The sequence below is a fragment of the Bubalus bubalis genome, chromosome 5 (genome assembly GCF_019923935.1).
Source record: "Bubalus bubalis isolate 160015118507 breed Murrah chromosome 5, NDDB_SH_1, whole genome shotgun sequence".
Lineage (NCBI taxonomy): Eukaryota > Metazoa > Chordata > Mammalia > Artiodactyla > Bovidae > Bubalus > Bubalus bubalis.
The window spans coordinates 57,916,968-57,936,771 of record NC_059161.1 but is presented as its reverse complement, the minus strand read 5'-3'; positions in this window follow the sequence as shown (position 1 = coordinate 57,936,771).

Sequence of the window (19,804 nt, the reverse complement as noted above, 5' to 3'; positions counted from 1 at the left end):
GTCTAGCTGTCAAAGACTTCTACGGGAGATGAATCTCATGTTTCACCTCTACAGCCAGAGATTTCAATTAGTGCACAGGAAATTCTACATATAAATGTGCTTTGTACACTTAAAATACTATTCAGATTTTAATAACTATTATTATTAGTATCCTATGACTGACTAACTTCAGTAACCATGTCTATATATTTTGCAAGTAAAAACAAAATATGTCTGGTCATTATCTTCCTTACTAGTTTTAATATGGTGGGAAAAAAATTTTAATTACTTGCTAACTGTAGTATCTCCTCCTTTAAAATATAATAAAGATTTAATCCAGGAAGTTCACCCTGGCCTACATTCATTTCATCACCTTTCATGAAAATTGATTCAGGGAATAATTTTACTCAGTGGTGGAAATTTTTTAAAAGTGTACAGGCTGGAAAATTCAAAATCCATCAGCCAAAAGGCAACTGGTTTACAGTATGCAAATATCTTAGCCGGAATCTCCATGGAAATTATTTCCCCTTCTCCTCTTTGAATTAGCCCTTTGGAGCTTTAAACCTTAAAGTCAAAAGTTCCCTTTTAACAAAGGTCAACCCTGGAAAATCGCTCCCTACCCCACAAAGCAAACTCCCTTTTGGGATTCTCAAGCTGAAGTTGATTTCCTGAATTTACCAAATGCTTAGTCTCATTACTGTTTTATGTCCTCTAATTGAGGAAATTCTCCCTTTCCAAAGGCGTAACTATTCCCAACAAGATCCCACTGCTTCTCCATGAGAAGCATGCCAGGAAAATCACTGCTATACATTTAAGTGCTTCCTGATTTCTGCCAGCAGCAGGGAGGAACTTCACCAACATCATCCCCTCCCTTCATCAAGATTTCTTTATTTCCAAATGCAACCCAGGCACTAGCAGAGAACAACCTGCTGATTCCCTTGAAGCAAGAGGATTGTAGGCCAAAATTTTAAACTGCTGCTATTTATTCCTTCTTCCATGTATTATAAGACATATCCATATCTATCCCTATGTCCTCACTCACACAAATTAAAAAAAAAAAATTGACTTGGAGTCAGGGGTTGGGAGTGTGGGGAGTAAGACATTGTCAAAGAACACCAAATAACCAAAGCAGTGTATCTAAAGAGAATGGAACACTTCTGATTTAGGGTCAAAATTACGACAACTATTATTGTCCTATTAGATCTGTGTAGAAACACCATGGTCAGAAAATGAAAGAAAAGCTCAGAGAATTAAAGAGACCTACCCAAGGCCATGTAACTAGACAAAACCAAGTTATGGGTCTGGAGTCTCACATTTTGGGGGCTGCCCGGCTCTACACCCCACGTTCTCCCCAGGGTGTCTGCCGTACTAGAGGAAGTGAACTTTTGTCCTGCTGAGATCTATTGGAACAGTGGTGGCATTACACGATACGTTAATAATGAGTGCTATCAGATTATATAAACCCAGGTTTTAAAAAAAACATCTCAGCCATTGCATCTTATGATCCTATGTACTTTATTACTTCCTAAATAATGCCGTCCTAAACTGGACTGTCACCCTTTCATAGCACAATTTCACTATTTAAATAATTTTACTAACATCCCATTTTCAAATGACAAAGTCCAAATTCCTTGGTGGTTAACAAAGCACTTCATTTGTTTTGGTTTTTGTTTTTGCCCACATCACATGTCATGTGGGACCTTAGTCCCCCAGCCAGGAATTGAAGCAACGCCCTCTGCACTGAAAGTGCCAAATCTTAACCACTGAACCGCCCGGTTCCTCCAATTTACTAAGCTGGAGAAGACTGTGGTTAGCCAAGAGATTAGGTCGAAGCAATGAAAGCTACCTTCTGTCTACTGTTGGTATATTTGAAATTTTACCATAATAAGAAGTATTTTTTAAATACATTGTAAGAGTACAGTATTTCCCAAATTTCAGATTCCATGTACACCTTCATAATTTGGACCATTTCTGAGTACTATTACTATATAATATCATGTATAATATTTTTGCTTTACCAAGACCTGTATTAATACTAATATACATGAAATCACAATTTTAATGTGTTTGTGCCATGATTTTGTAATATATATTAAAATCAACATATAACTATCAAAATATTTCCACACATGCCATCCACAACAATCGTTGGTAACAACAAAAGTATACAGATCCTACTTTGGGAAACATCAAGAGGAGAAAAAGTATTGAGGTTTGGCCTTATCAAGAACAACAAGTAGTTCAATTACACTGAAACAAAAAGAATATTGAAAAGAAAAATAAATATTGCCTTTGTAAAGCTTGAATGAGGCCAAGTTAAGAAATACTTTTTTGGTTTTTGTTTGCTTGTTTTGTTTGGAGTATAATTGCTTTACAATGTTGTTAGTTTTTGCTGTACAATGAATTGAATCGGCTATATGGATATGTATACTCCCTCCCTGTTGGACCTCCCTCCCACCCACCCCCATGCCACACATCCAGGTCACAACAGAGCACCAAGCTGAGCTCCCTGTGCTAATTTATAGTAGGTTCCCACTGTTGTTTGGTTTTCTGCATGCTCAGCCGTGTCCGACTCTTTACGACCCCATGGATTGTAGTCTACCAGGCTTCTCTGTCCATGCGATTCTCCAGGCAGGAATACTGGAGTGGGTTTCCATGACCTCCTCCAGGAGATCTTCCTGACCCAGGGATCAAAGCCACATCTCTTATGTCTCCTGCATCAGCAGGTGGATTCTCTACCACTAGCGCCACCTGGGAAGTCCCCCATTCACCAGCAAATCCATTCAGTTCTACTTTCAAAATAAAGGCAGCCATTTCTCACTATTCCACAACCATGCCTCAGAGAGCCTTGTTTGTCTCTTGCTTGGATTATTCAAATAGTTTTCAAATGGCTTCCGACTTCCATCTGATACCCCTATCGTCTCTTCTCTACAAAGCAGCAAGAGGTATCTTTTCTTGAACTAAATTGCTCAGCATGTATTTTATAAAAACATCATGGCCCTACATAACTATGGCACAGTTATCAAAATCCAGACAATCAAATTGACACAGTACTACTATCCAGTCCGCAGTGTATTCACTTTGCATCGACTGTGCCAATAACGTCCTTGAATAGCTATTTGTTTCTTCCCTGTACAGGATCCAGTCTTAAATCACATGTTACATTTAGTGGTCACGCTGCTTTAGTTTCTTTTAAACTGAAACAGCTCCTTGACCTTTTTTATGTTTCAGGAACATGCTATTTATGAAACATAAAAGCCAGTTCATCTGCAGAAGGCTTCTTAATTTGGATTTGTCTGATATTTCTTCAAGATTTGATTGCATTTTGGTGAGCACTTCCTTATCTCCTGCCACTATAAGATCCTCCAGGCCAATCCTGTATTTCCCCTGCTCTCTGCCTAGAACTAGCCATGTTTCCAAGGAGCCTGATTCTTTTAACTGGAGAATGGTATTTAGAAAACAAGATCTGGGTGCCAGTTGTGCTCATGCTCCTGGAGTGGTTCTGATTCTAAACCAAGTGGCTTCCTCTTAACACATAAAAGAGAATGAGCAATGGTGGGAAGAAACGAGAACTGAGAAATCATCAGGTTTATGGTGTACTTATGCCAGTCATGGACAAAGCAGTGATTTACCTTCTGACTCCTCTTGGAAAACATAATAAATCCTACAGACCAGTTAGCTGGGAGGAAAAGTGAATGTAGATGAACCAGAGGATGCCAGAATTTGAGAGAAATAGAGGGAAGAGCAGAGCGACAGGCAATGAATGACCATTTGCCCTGGTTTGCCAAGGATGGGCTAAAGTATAAGCCTATTGATCAAGAATAATCATCAGTAGCACCCCTTTCACTCTCAAAAATGTCCCAACCTGGAAAAAAAATTATCTGTTCACCCTAGAAACAGCCATAAAATTAAGATTTGTGGTAGATGAACCACAATGTGATATTTAGGGTGTTTGCTATGTCAAGCAATATTTATCAGTCCTTTGTACCTCTTATAGAAATATCCATGAAGATTCAACCACTTGGCAGTTTTCCTTGAATTTCCAACGTGTCTCTATTAAACTTTCTTTCTGGCTTCTGGCTTACCTTCCTGGACTATGGCCCCCCAGTGAGGTCAAGGGCAGGGCATCCATCCAAAAAGGCTAGTTTTTCCTAGTCAATTAACCCCAGCAATTTTGCAACATTTATAATCTCCCAGCTCCCTCCCCCAAGGCCCCTTTGGTCCCCTAATAGCAGATACTAGAAATAAGAGGAAAAATTTTTACCTTCTAAAAATTTATTCTCGCTTTCCCAATCCTGTCTCAGCCCACTTTATGCCTTAAATCTTCACCTTAAAGCCATACCTTCCTCTGGTGTGTCCTTGTCATCCTCCAAGGTCCCATCCTGAAGGCAGAGTAGAATGGGATGTAAACCTATCAATAACTCAGCATCTATGATTCAGATTCTGATATTTGGAATTGATATTTATACAGAAAAAAAATTTTTCCTCTTAGATAAAAAATGAATTTTTTAAATTACAATTACACTATGTAATTTGAAAACTCCAATTGATCACCCAACAATTTAAAATTCCAATATCTCCTGTCAATAGTAGAATACAGGAAAAATACATATAGAGCTTAATTTGGCATCTAGAATGAACACGTACTTTTAAATAGGTTTTACAAAGCAATACAGGTTCCAGGAATTGTGGTCCTAGAAAATTTAATCAACTGCAGAAGAATCGTTATAGTTTGTGCAAGTTTGATAATTAAATGGCTTGAAATAGTTGGACTAGAAGGGTCTCCTGGTTTCTTTCAAACTGAGTTGCTCCATCCAGGGTTACCTAAGTGCAAGCAAACCCAGGTGACATTTTTATATTTCCAGGAAACTCTCAAGCCAAGATTCAGCCCATGGAGAATGATCAAATCTTCATTAAAATTCCCCAGAGTAGGAATGGAGACCAGGAAATAAGACTTTCTCGCCTCACCCATGTGTTTAGCACCAGAGCTCAAACTGTGAGAGCTGCTCAAGAAGCACGTCTCAGTTTTGGCTGAGGGTTCTTACAAAACCCAGGGCTCCCGCAGCTGCCGCCCGGCTTCCTGCAGTGAGGAGAGGGGTCGTCCCCAGGTCAGCAGGCAGGTGTGACACAGCCTTGATGGAGAGGCTCTCTGGCATTCTGAGCGGCCGAGAATGTGGGTCAGAGCGCATCCGGGGAATATCTGCAGACTCGGCCTGAGGCTGGGAGTGTTTCCTCACCCCTCTACACCCTTATCCACACCCCCACCCGGCTTCTCTCCTCCCGCTCAGGGTCTGGCCCTACCCTGGATGGATCTTGCTAATGGTCTGTATCAGACTCACCTCAGAAGAGTCTTCACACCGCGCACACCTGCTTCCACAATTCAGAGCAGTAATTCCAACAAGAGTTTCACCCACTAATTTTCCCTGATGCTGTCACTATTGGGGTTTGAGCGAAGTAGGGAGGTGGTTGTGATGTGAACGCTGGATTGTAAATCAGGAGACTGCTCTTGTTGGCATGCATCTCTTCACTTGCAGACATCGAAAGTGGACAGACATTGCTGAGCCTCCCTGGGATTCAGTTTTCTCATCAATAAGGGAGAGTTTGGAGAAGTATAGTGGAATGGAAAGGTTGTGGGACTAGGGGTCATAAGTTCTAGTTTTAAAACCTCAAGCATGTAATTTAACCTCTCTGTGCCTCAATTTTGTTTCCTTTAAAAGGACAGGAATACCTGTACTACAAGGCTGTTTTGAGGGTCAAATAAGATAAAGTGAATGTTCTTTAAAAACTGGTTTTTTTATGGTTCTTTTTGTTGTTGTTGTGGATCATTTTTTAAAGTGTTTATTGAGTTTGTTACAGTATTGCTTCTGTTTTATGGTTTGTTTTGGTTTGACTTTTTGGCCCAGAGGCATGGGGGAACTTAGCTCCCTCACCAGGGATTGAACCTGACCCCCTGCGTTAGCAGGTGACATCTTAACCACTAGACTGCCAAGGAAGTCACTAGAAACTTGTTAAATGATACAGATATCCATCTTTATTCCAGTTGTCTCTGCTCTACCATTATCTTCTAAGTATTTTTGTTTCCTAAAATCACGATTTCAAAAACTTTCAAAATGAAACAATAGCTACTATTCATGATACTTCCATGACTCTTCCATAGATTTTCCCCTATTCTTCCTTGAAATGGGATCTCCGAATAAATGAACCAAAAGCCAGCCCACAGTCATCTCTGCCATGATGAAAAAGTGCCCTGCTTGGGGCACATTGAAACCATGTAAGTCCAAAACTGTCCACCAAGGGGCAGGGCGTTTAAAAGGGATTTTTCTCATGTTACACCTTAAGACGTGCTTCCCAGGTGGTGGGTTCGATCCTTGGGTCCGGAAGATTCCATGGAGGAAGGCACTGGCAACCCACCCCAGTATTCTTGCCTAGAGAGTCGCATGGACAGAAGAGCCTGGCGGGCTATAGTCCATGGGGTAGAAAAGAACTGGACGGGACTGAAGCAAGTTAGCATGCGCACACACCTTAAGAAAGGAAGAATGTCCATAGAAAATACTTCATGCACTCAGAGAGTATTAGAAATAGAATTTGCATGTTGGTATACTCTGAATGTGCTGTCCTTATAAGCACTGAAACATGGCAGTGTTTTTCATACTTGTAGAACTCAAGGTCCCAAGTTGTGTTCCTGCTTTTAAACTTTAGGAGGTAACAGATAACATTCTTCAGTGTGGTGATGAGTTTACAGGTGTGGGATCTGTCAAAACATATCAATCAAAGGGGCTTCTCTCATGGCTCAGTTGGTAAAGAATCCACCTGCAATGCAGGAGACCCTGGTTCAATTCCTGGGTCAGTAAAATCTGCTACAGAAGGGATAGGCTACCCACTCCAGTATTCTTGGGCTTCCCCTGTGGCTCAGCTGGTAAAGAAGCCACCTGCAATGTGGGAGAAACCTGGGTTTGATCCCTGGGTTGGGAAGATCCCCTGGAGAAAGGAAAGGCTACCCACTCCAGTATTCTAGCCTGGAGAATCCCATGGACTGCATAGTCCCTGGGGTCACAAAGAGTCAGACATGACTGAGTGACTTTCACTTCACTTCATGAATCAAAGACTGTGCTTTAAACAGGTGCCATTTATTTTATTCCAGTTAAATCTCTTTAAAGGTGTTTTTGAAAGAGAATGTATGGTGTTCAGTGTAGCCAAGACATCTTAAAGGATTTGTTCCAGCTATTAACAGAAGCTATGGGAATGGAAGATTTTGGTACATCATGAGAGAAGCACAAGAGGAAGGAGGTTTGCTTTTTTATTTTCATATACTTCTGTATTGGTTGATTCTTTTAGCATGATCATATATTTCCAGTTTCAAATTTTAATACATTTAATTTCAAACTAACAATTAAAATTGACTTTTAAGAAGTTGCATGCTTATTTTAATATATTTACCTTCCAATTGTATAGATTGCTGCTGTTGCTGCTGCTGCTGCTGCTAAGTCACTTCAGTTGTGGCCGACTCTGTGCAACCCCATAGACAGCAGCCCACCAGGCTCCTCCGTCCCTGGGATTCTCCAGGCAAGAACACTGGAGTGGGTTGCCATTTCCTTCTCCAGTGCAGGAAAGTGAAAAGTCAAAGTGAAGTCGCTCAGTCATGTCCGACTCTTAGCGACCCCATGGACTGCAGCCTACCAGGCTCCTTTGTCCATGGGATTTTCCAGGCAAGAGTACTGGAGTGGGTGCCATTGCCTTCACCGATAGATTTCTGAGAGGGAATGAAATATTGAGAGAGATGCTTTGCTAAACCGGAGGAAGGGTAGGGGGAAAAAACTGTATCACAATGAAGGACACAGGGTTAGAGCAGGGAGGGGTGGCAAGACCCCAGATGGAGGCTTTGAATATCCAGGAATAGCCTAAAGAACTGCTCCAAAGCAGCTTCAGGATTGGGAATCAAGAGCCTCGCTTCTTCATAGATTCTGCCACCAATCATTGATTTGATTCGCAGGTGGGCCTGGGGTGGGGATCAGAACCAGAATTATACCTCTCCACGTGATTATGAGGAACCACTGGGCTTAGGAATCACTGTTTTTAGAGGTCTAGAATGTTGATGCTCAGTTCTATTTAGAATAAAGACTGTCCAGTAGATGGCGCTGCTGTCACTGAAACTGAACTAAGAAACAAAAATGTCCTCATCTTTCCGACAAAATGAAAATTTGGAGACAATGGTTAAAGCCCTGCTGTGGAGAGCATTGACTGGCAATCAGAGAAGTTTGAGTTTGTGTAAGTTCATCAACTATGGCAACTGAATAATTGTGGATGAAGGTTTGTGAAATTATACAGGAAGCAGTGATCAAGACCATCCCCAAGAAAAAGAAATGCAAAAAAGGCAAAATGGTTGTCTAAGGAAATCTTACAAATAGCTGAGAAAAGAAGAGAAGCGAAAAGCAAAGGAGAAAAGGAAAGATATAAGCATCTGAATGCAGAGTTCCAAAGAATAGCAAGGAGAGATAAGAATGCCTTCCTCAGTGATCAATGCAAAGAAATAGAGGAAAACAATAGAATGGGAAAGACTAGCAATCTCCTCAAGAAAATTAGAGATACCAAGGGAATATTTCATGCAAAGATGGGCACAATAAACGACAGAAATGGAATGGACCTAATGGAAGCAAAAGGTATTAAGAAGAAGTGGCAAGAATACACAGAAGAACTGTACAAAAAATATCTTCATGACCCAGATAATCACAATGATGTGATCACTCACCTAGAGCCAGATATCCTGGAATGTGAAGTCAAGTGGGCCTTAGGAAGCATCATTAGGAACAAAGCTAGTGGAGGTGATGGAATTCCAGTTGAGCTATTACAAATCCTAAAAGATGTTGTTAAAGTGTTACACTCAATATGCCAGCAAATTTGGAAAACTCAGCAGTGGCCACAGGACTGGAAAAGGTCAGTTTTCATTCCAATCCCTAAGAAAGGCAATGCCAAAGAATGCTCAAACTACCGCACAATTGCACTCATCTCATGCTAGCAAAGTAATGCTTAAAACTCTCCAAGCCAGGCTTCAACAGTACGTGAACCATGAACTTACAGATGTTCAAGCTAGTTTTAGAAAAGGCAGAGGAACCAGAGATCAAATTGCCAACATCCACTGGATCATTTAAAAAGCAAGAGAGTTCCAGAAAAACATCTACTTCTGCTTTATTGACTATGCCAAAGCCTTTGACTGTGGAAAATTCTTAAAGAGGTTGGAATACCAGACCACCTGACTTGCCTCCTGAGAAATCTGTATGCAGGTCAAGAAGCAACAGTTAGAACTGGACATGGAACAACAGACTGCTTCCAAATAGGAGAAGGAGTACATCAGGCTGTATATTGTCACTCTGCTTATTTAACTTCTATGCAGAGTACATCATGAGAAACCCTGGGCTGGAGGAAGCACAAGCTGGAATCAAGATTGCTGGGAGAAATAGCAATAACCTTAGATAGGCAGATGATACCATCCTTAAGGCAGAAAGCAAAGAAGAACTAAAGAGCCTCTTAATGAAAGTGAAAGAGGAGAGTGAAAAAGTTGGCTTAAAACAACATTCAGAAAACTAAGATCATGGCATCTGGTCCCATCACTTCATGGGAAATAGATGGGGAAACAATGGAAACAGTGTGAGAGTTGAATTGATGCTTTTGAACTATGATGTTGGAGAAGACTCTTGGGAATCCCTTGGACAGCAGTCCTGAATATTCATTGGAAGGACTGATGCTGAAGCTGAAACTCCAATCCTTTGTCCACCTGATGCAAAAAACTGACTCATTTGAAAAGACCCTGATGCTGGGAAAGATTGAAGGCAGGAGGAGAAGGGGACGACAGAGGGTGAGATGGTTGGATGTCATCACTGACTCGATGGACATGAGTTTGAGCAAGTTCTGGGAATTGGTGATGACAGGGAAGCCTGGAGTGCTGCTGTCCATGGGGTCACAAAGAGTAAGACACGACTGAGCGATTGAATGGAACTGATTGATTGGGGGTTGTTGACAGTGGATGACTGACTATATGGGTATGGGAGGGCAGTGCTCTACTGGGCTTAGTCGCTCAGCCATGTCCCACTCTTTGTGACCCCATGACTGTAGCCCGCCAGGCTCCCCTGTCCATGGGGATTCTCCAGGCCAGGATTCTGAAGTGGATTGCCATGTCCTCCTCCAGGGGATCTTCCCAACCCAGGGATCGAACCCAGGTTGCTGCATTGCAGGCAGGTTCTTTACCATCTGAGCCACCAGAGAAGCTTCATGGGAGGGGAAGGATGTGCGGAAATTCTATACTTTCTGCTCAGTTTTATTGTGAATTTACAGTTGCTCTAAAAAATATAGGTTATTATTTTTTTAAAGAAGTTTGACTTTATCATATATTCAATGTGAGCTCAATCCATGCTGAAAGCAAGAGAAAGAAATGAGGAAAGGCATTTATTGGAAAAGTTAATTTGATAGAAAGCCAAAGGATGAGTTACAGAGGACAGTGAATTGTTCAAGATGGAAAAAACAGAAGGACCTTGAGCTCCAAGAGTTTACAGACAAGGAATTATTGATAGTAATAGTTACTGATAATAATAGTCAGTAGTTGTTTAAGAATAGATAATATAAATAATAGTATTGATAATGATAGATAATATTGTTAATAGTAGATAATAATTAATATATTAATGAATAAAGTTATTAATATCATATATGTGTGTGTGCTCAGTTGCTCAGTTGTGTCTGACTTTGCAACCCCATGGACTGTAGCCCACTGGGCTATTCTGTCCATGGGATAGAGGCAAGAATATTGTAGTGGGTAGCCATTTCCTTCTCAAGGGGATCTTCCTGACCCCGGGACCACGTCTCCTGCTTGGCAGGTGGATTCTTTACCATTGAGCCACCTGGGAAGCCTCTAATATATAATACCATATCATTTATTTATTATTACAGAACACTCATTCTGTGCCATGGAGAAGGCAATGGCACCCCACTCCAGTACTCTTGCCTGGAAAATCCCATGGACGGAGGAGCCTGGTGGGCTGCAGTCCATGGGGTCCCTAAGAGTCAGACATGACTGAGCGACTTCACTTTCACTTTACACTTTCATGCATTGGAGAAGGAAATGGCAACCCACTCCAGTGTTCTTGCCTGGAGAATCCCAGGGATGGGGAGCCTGGTGGGCTGCCGTTTCTGGGGTTGCAAAGAGTCAGCCACGACTGAAGCGACTTAGCAGCAGCAGCAGCATTCTGTGTCAGGTACTCTTCTAAGCACTTTACATAATGTTAACTATTTAGTCCTCACAACAAAACTACATAGCAGGCATTATTATGAACCCAGTTTTACAGAGAAGTAAACTGATATTGAGTAACTTGCCCAGAAGCACCCAACTGGTGTAAGTGGTGGAGACGGTGCTGGTGGAATTAGTGGTGGTGAAACAGTCAAATGTGAGTGGTCTGGCTCCAGTGTGCTCTGATCACCTACACTAAATGGTTTTATGTTTCCCAACATCAGTGGTAAGTAATAATCATAATACCATGGCACAAAGAGGGCCATCATGAGAGATGATTGGACATGAGGATAAGATCATGAGCCCAGTCTCACCCACACTGAATTCAAGGTGAGGACAGGGCTTGTGGCCTTGGCTATCTGGTCTACCCTCACTCAACACAGGATCCCTTTATGAATTTCTGGATGGTTAGAATAAAGTCTAAAATGGCAAGTAGGGTCCCTTTCTCTAAAGATCCTATCTCTTCCTCATAAGAAAGTTCTTCCCTAATTATCAGAACAAAAGGCGAGTTATGTTTCCTCGCGGATTCCTCCATGTATGAGAACAAAGTGTTCCTCCATCTCTGCTCTTCCACCTGCTCTATTTTAACACGGTCACATCCTGACATGTCCCAGAAACAAGGATAACTTGGAGGTCGATGGGGAAAAGTTTCTCCGGACAGTGTTTATTCTTTATGTAAAAATACATTTGTCAGCTTTCATCTGCATTTTCACTTGCATTTCATTGCAAAGCATTCAAGTCACTTTCTCCTGAAAGAGCGAATCTCTAGTAGACGATAAATTGGTAAAGTATCTAGGTAGAATGAACTGCAGGAACCTGACAGGAAGAAGGAGAGAGGACCCACTCTGGAATTGAACTGGTCACTGACCTACCCGAATAGCAAGATATAAATTGGAGGCTTATGGATCTCTATCCCAAGTCCCAAGAGCTGTTCCTTCAGCTCCATCAAACTAGTACAAATTCATGAAAATCTCCTAACCAAAGATCCTAGAGATCACTGCCCTTCCCAATATATTTAACTTGAGATTTTTCTGTTAGAAAGTTTTATATATATATATATATATATATATATATATATATATATTCAAATCCTTGCTGGTTATATAAATTTGGGCAAGATACTTAAATGTCTTTGCCTCAGTTTCCTTGTCTAGGAAGGAGTATTGCTCCCCGCCTTGTAGGAGAGTTAACATAAATGAATGAAGTAATGCTTGCAAACCAGTGAAAACCATGCCTGACACATACTAGATACTCAGGAAATTGTAGCTGTTACCTTTATATAGCATGTTATCTCATTTGAGTCCCCTAGCAACCATGAGATAAGATGGGTGCACAGTATTATTTTTATTTACAACTGAATTTCACAAAGGTTATAATACTTTCTGGGTCATCCAGCTAATAAGTCTGTGAAAGAATTGGAAAAAAACATTTGACATATAGTAGATGGTCACTCAAAATTTGTTGTTCCTGTCATTGTGACTTGACAACGTTGGGTTTTAACCACAGATTTTCTTTTTTTGGCTGCTCTGAGTCTTCATTGCTGCATGTAGACTTTCTCCAGTTGCTTCAAGCTGAGGCTACTCTCTAGTTGTGGTGTGTACTTTTTTTTAATTAAAATATAGTTGCTGTACAATATTATGTAAGTTACAAGTGTACAATATTGTGACTCACAATTTTAAAGCTATTGTAAAATATTGGCTATATTCCCCCTATTGGACAAAAGAGCCTTGTAGCTTATTTTATACATAAGAATTTGTACCTCTTAATCCCTTTCCCCTGTATTGACCCTCCCACCTTCCCTCTGCCCACTGGTAATCACTAGTTTGTTCTCTGTATCAACCACAGATTTTCTGACTCCAGTCCCAAGTTGTTTTTCGTGCTTTCCTTCCTTTGTTTTCTTCCTGCTCTCAAGTGTCTATGGTGAATAGCAATAGAGTTTAAAACCTGAGCCCTAGTCATATCCTATATGTGATATCATTATTTATAAAGCATTTCAAACACCCAGGTTATCCAAGTCTTAATAAAGCAAAGTAATTTAATGCCTCAAATTAAAACCAAGGCTTAAAAATTCAGATAGCACAAAATTCATACTCAGGCCTTTGATCAGCTTCAGCTTTTAATTTTTATTTGGAGGCAATGCATTTTTTTTTCTCTATACTTTGAGAAGCAGACCAAAAATGTTCATGCTAATAAGTAATGCATGGTTATTTTTTATGACACTTCTTTAGAATGTTTATGGAATTGGAAGAAATAATATTGAGGGGTGAGGAGAGTGTGGGGAAAAAAAAACCATGGGAAGAAAGCTAAGTACATGTATGCTGAGTTTGAGACAAAATCACACCTTTCAGTAATTCTGAGAAGACACACCAATCAGTGCATTACATTCCAGTCCCCTAAGGTTCTAAGTATTTAAAAGTTAGGTAGTTTGTGTTTCTGTGAAAACCAAAGGGGACCATATATTTATAGGTGTTTTGATTTTTTTATTTCAAATCATTAGAAATAAAAACCTTGCTCAAATAATAATTAAAATAAACATAGAAATCTTTGGTAGACTTCTTAAAAATAAATGTAATGCTAAAATATTAAAAATATCACTATATTAGGTTTTCCATTTTACAAGGATAAAAAACTATGATTTACTAGGTACTCAGGGAATATAATTTGACTCAGTTTTCTGAGATCCTTTGTAAAGATATTTAAAATCTATGCAGAATTTAGTCCTTTAAACAAAATGTAAGTTGAATTTGGGATAAATCTTAAGTACTGTATATGTCTTCTGGTGTTGGCAATTTTTATATATAGAAAACCTACACTTTCTATTTTCTATCCATCTCTAAATGCTAGACATGAGTTTTAATCTGTACACAGTAGTCCAAAATGCAGGACAGGTGGGCAGTCTTTCTGTAAGTAACAGAGACATCCTAAGATAGATGGAATGTGAAGATGGAGAGTGTGGAAGAGTCAGAGAAACCATCTTCTTTCCAGGATGGTGATGAAGGTGGGGGAAATCAAAGTATTAGGTTGGACAAAAGGTTGTCAGATTTTTCCATAACATTTTACAGAAAGCCCCGAACAAACTTTTTGGCGAACGCAATGCATAACTCAGCATTCAGGGCCTCTGTAATATCATCAAACCTAAGCTCTCTGCCATTTTGATATAATTTTCCCCCATAAATCAATAATGTGATGCTCAACACTCATGTAAGTATCTCTAAAACGTAAAATATAAACCCATTTATTTGAACTTATCTACAAAAGAGAAACAGACTCCTAGATAGAGAGAACAGACTTGTGGCTGCCAAAGAGGAAGGGTGGACTGAGAGTCTGAGATTAGCGGCAAACTATTTTATATAGAATAGATAAACAAAACAGCCCTACTGTATAGCATGGAACACTATACTCAGTAGCCTGTGATAACCCATAATGGAAACAATACGAAAATATGTGTATTATAACTGAATCACTTTGTTGTACAGCAGAAATGAACACAACATTGTAAATCAACTATATTCAATAAAATAAATTTACAAAATTAAAAATGTGTTTAAACATTTCTTTCTCTTTTGTCAGAAAAAGAGGACGGTATTTCTTTGTTCATCGGTTTGGAATTTTCACAATTCAACCAAGAAATGAACATAGACGTGCCACTAGAATTAAAGCTACTTAAGCAACCCAAATTTTTATCCTAATAGTCAGCAAAAGTAAATCTTCTTCCCATTATATCTAGGCGCCTTCGGCAGCCACCCTCCCTAAGTCCAGGAGGCCTTCTGGCCTCCATCCTTTCTGCTTGTCTTACATCCTACATCCACGCATTCCTTTCTGCTGGTCCACCCAGGTCACAAGCAGGCTTCCAGGCTATCATGCACTCCCCTCTGCTGACCTGGGCCTCAGGGGGATGAGCCACAGAAGTGAGTGGTCTCAAGAACAAAGACTGGGTTTGCAGACTACATTCCTCCAACTACCAACTACCAACAAATCTGAGAGGAAGTGTGGCCAGTAAAATGACCCTATTCAAATAGACTCAGCTGTCAACACAGGGGTTTTTTTTTAGGACACTGTTTTCTTTATAGATGGCCATTTCAAGATATTTGAAAGTCGTCACACAAAGGGAAAGCACTGGAACTGTGATGTCCCATTTATCTGGCCCTCTGTCTGAGTATCCCAGGCTTACTCCTCCTACCCTGGAGAATTCGCTTTTACGGAACACCTTGAGCTGAGTGAACTGACAGCCAGACTCTATCTCTTGGGTAATTCCAATTCAGCAGCTTTTTATGGGGCTGTTATCACATTGGAATCTCCCACTTAAAGTCACCGAGTTTGTCTGTTATTACCTCCAGTATTTGCTTTGGCAAACCTTGAATGTAAGGTTCATTTGGTTACATATAATCAAAACATAAGTTATGTATTTATTTAATCAAGCAAAGCTGAATTCACTCTTCCCAATTAGAGATCATAACTACTGTCATATTCAAGGAGGTCGGACCTCAGGCTGGGATGTCTTTGTAATGCCCACACTCCCCAACACCTCTTCCAGGACGTGGCCCAGCATCTTCACGTGGCCAGCACTCAAACAGTATGCCATGAAAGACTGAATAAATGAGTCTCTATTTCTAATTAAAAGAAATGATTCATTTTAAGTTTTCCTGTATTTGTTTAATAAATAGATAAAACTCCAGAGTAAATCTTGTCCTGTGGTGGACTCATGCATATTATGTGCAACGCTGCCCTGCTGCTGCTGCTGCTGCTAAGTTGCTTCAGTAGTGTCCGACTCTGTGCAACCCCATAGACTGCAGCCCACCAGGCTCCCCCGTCCCTGGGATTCTCCAGGCAAGAACACTGGAGTGGGTGGCCATTTCCTTCTCCAATGCATGAAAGTGAAAAGTGAAAAGGAAGTCGCTCAGTCGTGTCCGACTCTTAGCGACCCCATGGACTGCAGTCCACCAGGCTCCTCCGTCCATGGGATTTGCCAGGCAAGAGTACTGGAGTGGGCTGCCATTGCCTTCTCCGAGGAGTTCTTAAAATCTATATCCGTGGTTGTAGACGAGAATGTGTGGTTGAGCCCGTGGCCAAGGGTGAACAATGTCTCTTCCTCCTACTACACAGTGACTCTAGGAGCCTGGTTGGTTGCTTAAGAAGCTAAAGAAAGATATGAAAAAATTAGAAATCTCATATTGATGTCAAAAGTTGAATATTCCTTCTCCTCTATTCAGAAAGAAAGTTCTGGCCAGTCAGAGAAGTCAAGAATTCTGGACAGCAAAGGAGAAAAGTGCATAAACGTATTCCAAGATATAAATGTGTGTGCATGCTAAGTTGCTTCAGGCGTGTCCGACTTTTTGCGACCCTATGGACTGTAGCCCGCCAGGCTCCTCTGTCCGTGGAATTCTCAAGGTAAGAATACTGGAGTGGGTTGCTGTGCCCTTCTCAATTCACGTATTCTCATTTTGTGTACAGACACAGTGTTGGAGGGTGGGCGATGTACAGAGATGAATTAGCGATGTTTCTTGGTAAGATTCTGGTCACCAAGTACAATGTGTGTTTGGGATGGGGTGGGACACAGGGTTTCCACCACCAGCGAACATTCAACACTAGCTCTGTGTGCTACAGTGTAACTCAAATCTGACGCTATGAACCCACAGATTGCATCAGGTCCCACACGTTAAGGACTCAGTCCAAGACTTCTCCCCCAACACCTCAGACTCCAGTCACATGTCCAGGTTGTTGCCTGAGATAGACTGGAGGCTCCAATTACTCCGTCCTTGGGTTGAATTAACTTGCTAGAGTGACTCACAGAACTCAGAGAAATATTTTACCGGTGAGATTACCATTTATTGTCAAAGGATATAACTCAGGAATAGCCAGGAGGAAGGGCAAGTTATGAAGAAAGAGCACAGAGCTTCCATACTCTCTTGAAGTATGCCTCTCCTTAAGTGGCATATGTTTAATATGTTCCATATCTCCATATGTGCACCATCCCATAAGCTCTCCAAAACTAGTCCTTTGGCATTTTATGAGTATTCTTGCCTGGAGAATTCCATGGACTGTAGAGCTTGGCGGGCTGCTGTCCATGGGGTTGCAAAGAGTCAGACACGACAGAGCAACTAAGCACGTACAAGTTACAGAGGCATGATTGAATAAATCATTGCCCAGTGGTGATTGAACTCAATCTCCAGCCCCTCAGCCCTCCCCTCATGTCAGGGAAGTAGGATTGCAAGTTCCAATCATCACTTTGCTTGTTCCCTTGGCAACCAGCCTCCATCCTTAAGTGCTGTCCAAAGACCATCTCATTAACATAACAAGAACGCCTTTCATCTCTTAAGAAATTCCAAGGGTTTCAGGAGCTCTGTGCCAGAGATGGGGACAAAGACCAAGTATCTATTTCTTATAATAAATCACAATATGGGACACTTACCCTCAAAAATCATCCATAAAAGAGATGAAAGATGCATAGCATAATGCAAGGTAACAGTGGATGATGACAGAGTAGAATGGAAAGTCATGAATTATGTCATCAGACTCGATGGGTTCCAAATTCCTACATGGTTTGGGTCAGTTAATATGTCTCCCTGAATCTGTTTCATCATTTATAAAATAGAGACATGATAATCATCTCCTAAAATGATTTTGAATATTCACTTAGCAACTATTGCAGTGTCCGGCACAGAGCGGTCAGTCTGCAAATGGCAGTTGTTCCATTTTTGCCCTGATGGTGAGAACATGAGGAGGAGAAAGAGGAGAAAGATGGTGACGAGGGTGATGAGGTAATGGATGGTGTTACAGAGAAGGACAGATGAGGTGGTCTCAGAGAACGATTACTAGCAAAGAAATTAGAGAAGTCTAAATACAACACATGTATACCTGTGGCGGATACATTTTGATATATGGCAAAACCAATACAGTATTGTAAAGTTAAAAAATAAAATAAAATTTTAAAATAAATTAATAAATACAAGACAAGCATTCATGATGAATCCTGGCCGCCGCCACGACCAAAACCACAACGCCCTCACTCCATTGGCTGAATTGGCCTCTCCCATCATAAGCATCAGACCCTGGCAGAGTCTCCATCGCACCAGCCTCGGCAGAAGCGCCTTCATCCCTGGGAAAGCCCACCAAGCCTACAGAAGCCTGGGTACCTCCTAGCACTTCTGGACTTAGGTGCCACAGCACAGGACTTGGGATACAGTTTTCCCAGGAGGGTCCAGAAGGGGCCTGATAACACAACATAGGGAAAAAGGGGGCCAGATGATACAGCACAGAATGAATGCACCATGAGTGGACTCAGACCAGTGGGAGAGGAGTCAGGGGAAAAACAGTAAATAAATTGCTCTTCCTTTCATCTTCTGGTGGGGTTTTCTGAAGCATCCAGGTCCTGCCATAAAGAGTTGAATCTATTTCCACATGTCTTAAATCTCAGCTGGTCCTATGACTTTCTTCACTCAATAGCACACAGTGGAAGTGATTTGTGCTGTTTTCAAGGCTGTCTCTCAAAAAGCCTTACATACTTCTGTTCTTCCTCTTGCCCCTCTGCCTCACCATGGAAACAAGACCAGGCTGGCCTCCTGGAGAACAGGTGGAGCACCGCCAAGCCAAGTAGTTGTCCCAGCTGAAGCCCCAGATGCATGAGAGAGCCCGTCCAAAACCAGCAAAGTCACCGGGCTGACTGAGAGCTGACCTTAGATGCAGGAGCCCTGCTGAGCCCAGCTCTGAGCAACAAAAGCAACAGATCCACAGAGCTGGAAGGAGAAAGAAATATTCGCTGGTGTGTATCATTGGGGTTTACGATTCTTCATGCAGCACTGCCGTGACAATAGATAACTGATTCAGAAATTGGTGCCAGAAGTTCACTGCTGCCAGCCAGAAACCTAAAATATGTAACATTGATGTAACACTGACTTTGGAGACTGGAGAGTGGGAAGAAACTAGAAAAATCATAGAGCACATTGCTATAACAGGCGGAAAATGGAAACCCATGTTGGGTAGTGATGAAGCAATTAATAAAACCATGATTCATGGCAATATGGAAATCTGGAAAAAAATCTTTGGACTTGAGCAAAATGATTACCACGGCAAAATGCTCAAAGGTTCGCCTGACTGTTTCTCAGTGCATATGATAACATACTGCAAGAAAGAGATGAGCTAAAGAAAAACCGACGTAATTGCAGGCATAAATTAAAGGGAATATGGGACTTTCCTGGTGGCACAGTAGATAGGAATCTGCCCGCCACGCGGAGAACATGGGTCCAATTCCTGGTCCGTGAGGATCCCACATGCCACGGAGAAACTAAGCTCCTGTGCTCTGACCACTGAGCCCGTGCTCTGGAGTCTGCGTGCGAGTCACAGCTATCGGGCCTGCAAGCTGCAGCTACTGAAGCCCACATGCCCTAGAGTCTGCGCTCTGCAACAAGAGAAGTCACTGCAATGAGAAGCCCACTTGCCCCAGTGAAGAATAGCCCCCACTCGCTGCATTAAATGACCCAAGTCTATCTCACAGTTGGTCCAGTGGGACTATGGACTTTACACTGGTTCCCCCACCTTATAGTAAGGGCTGTT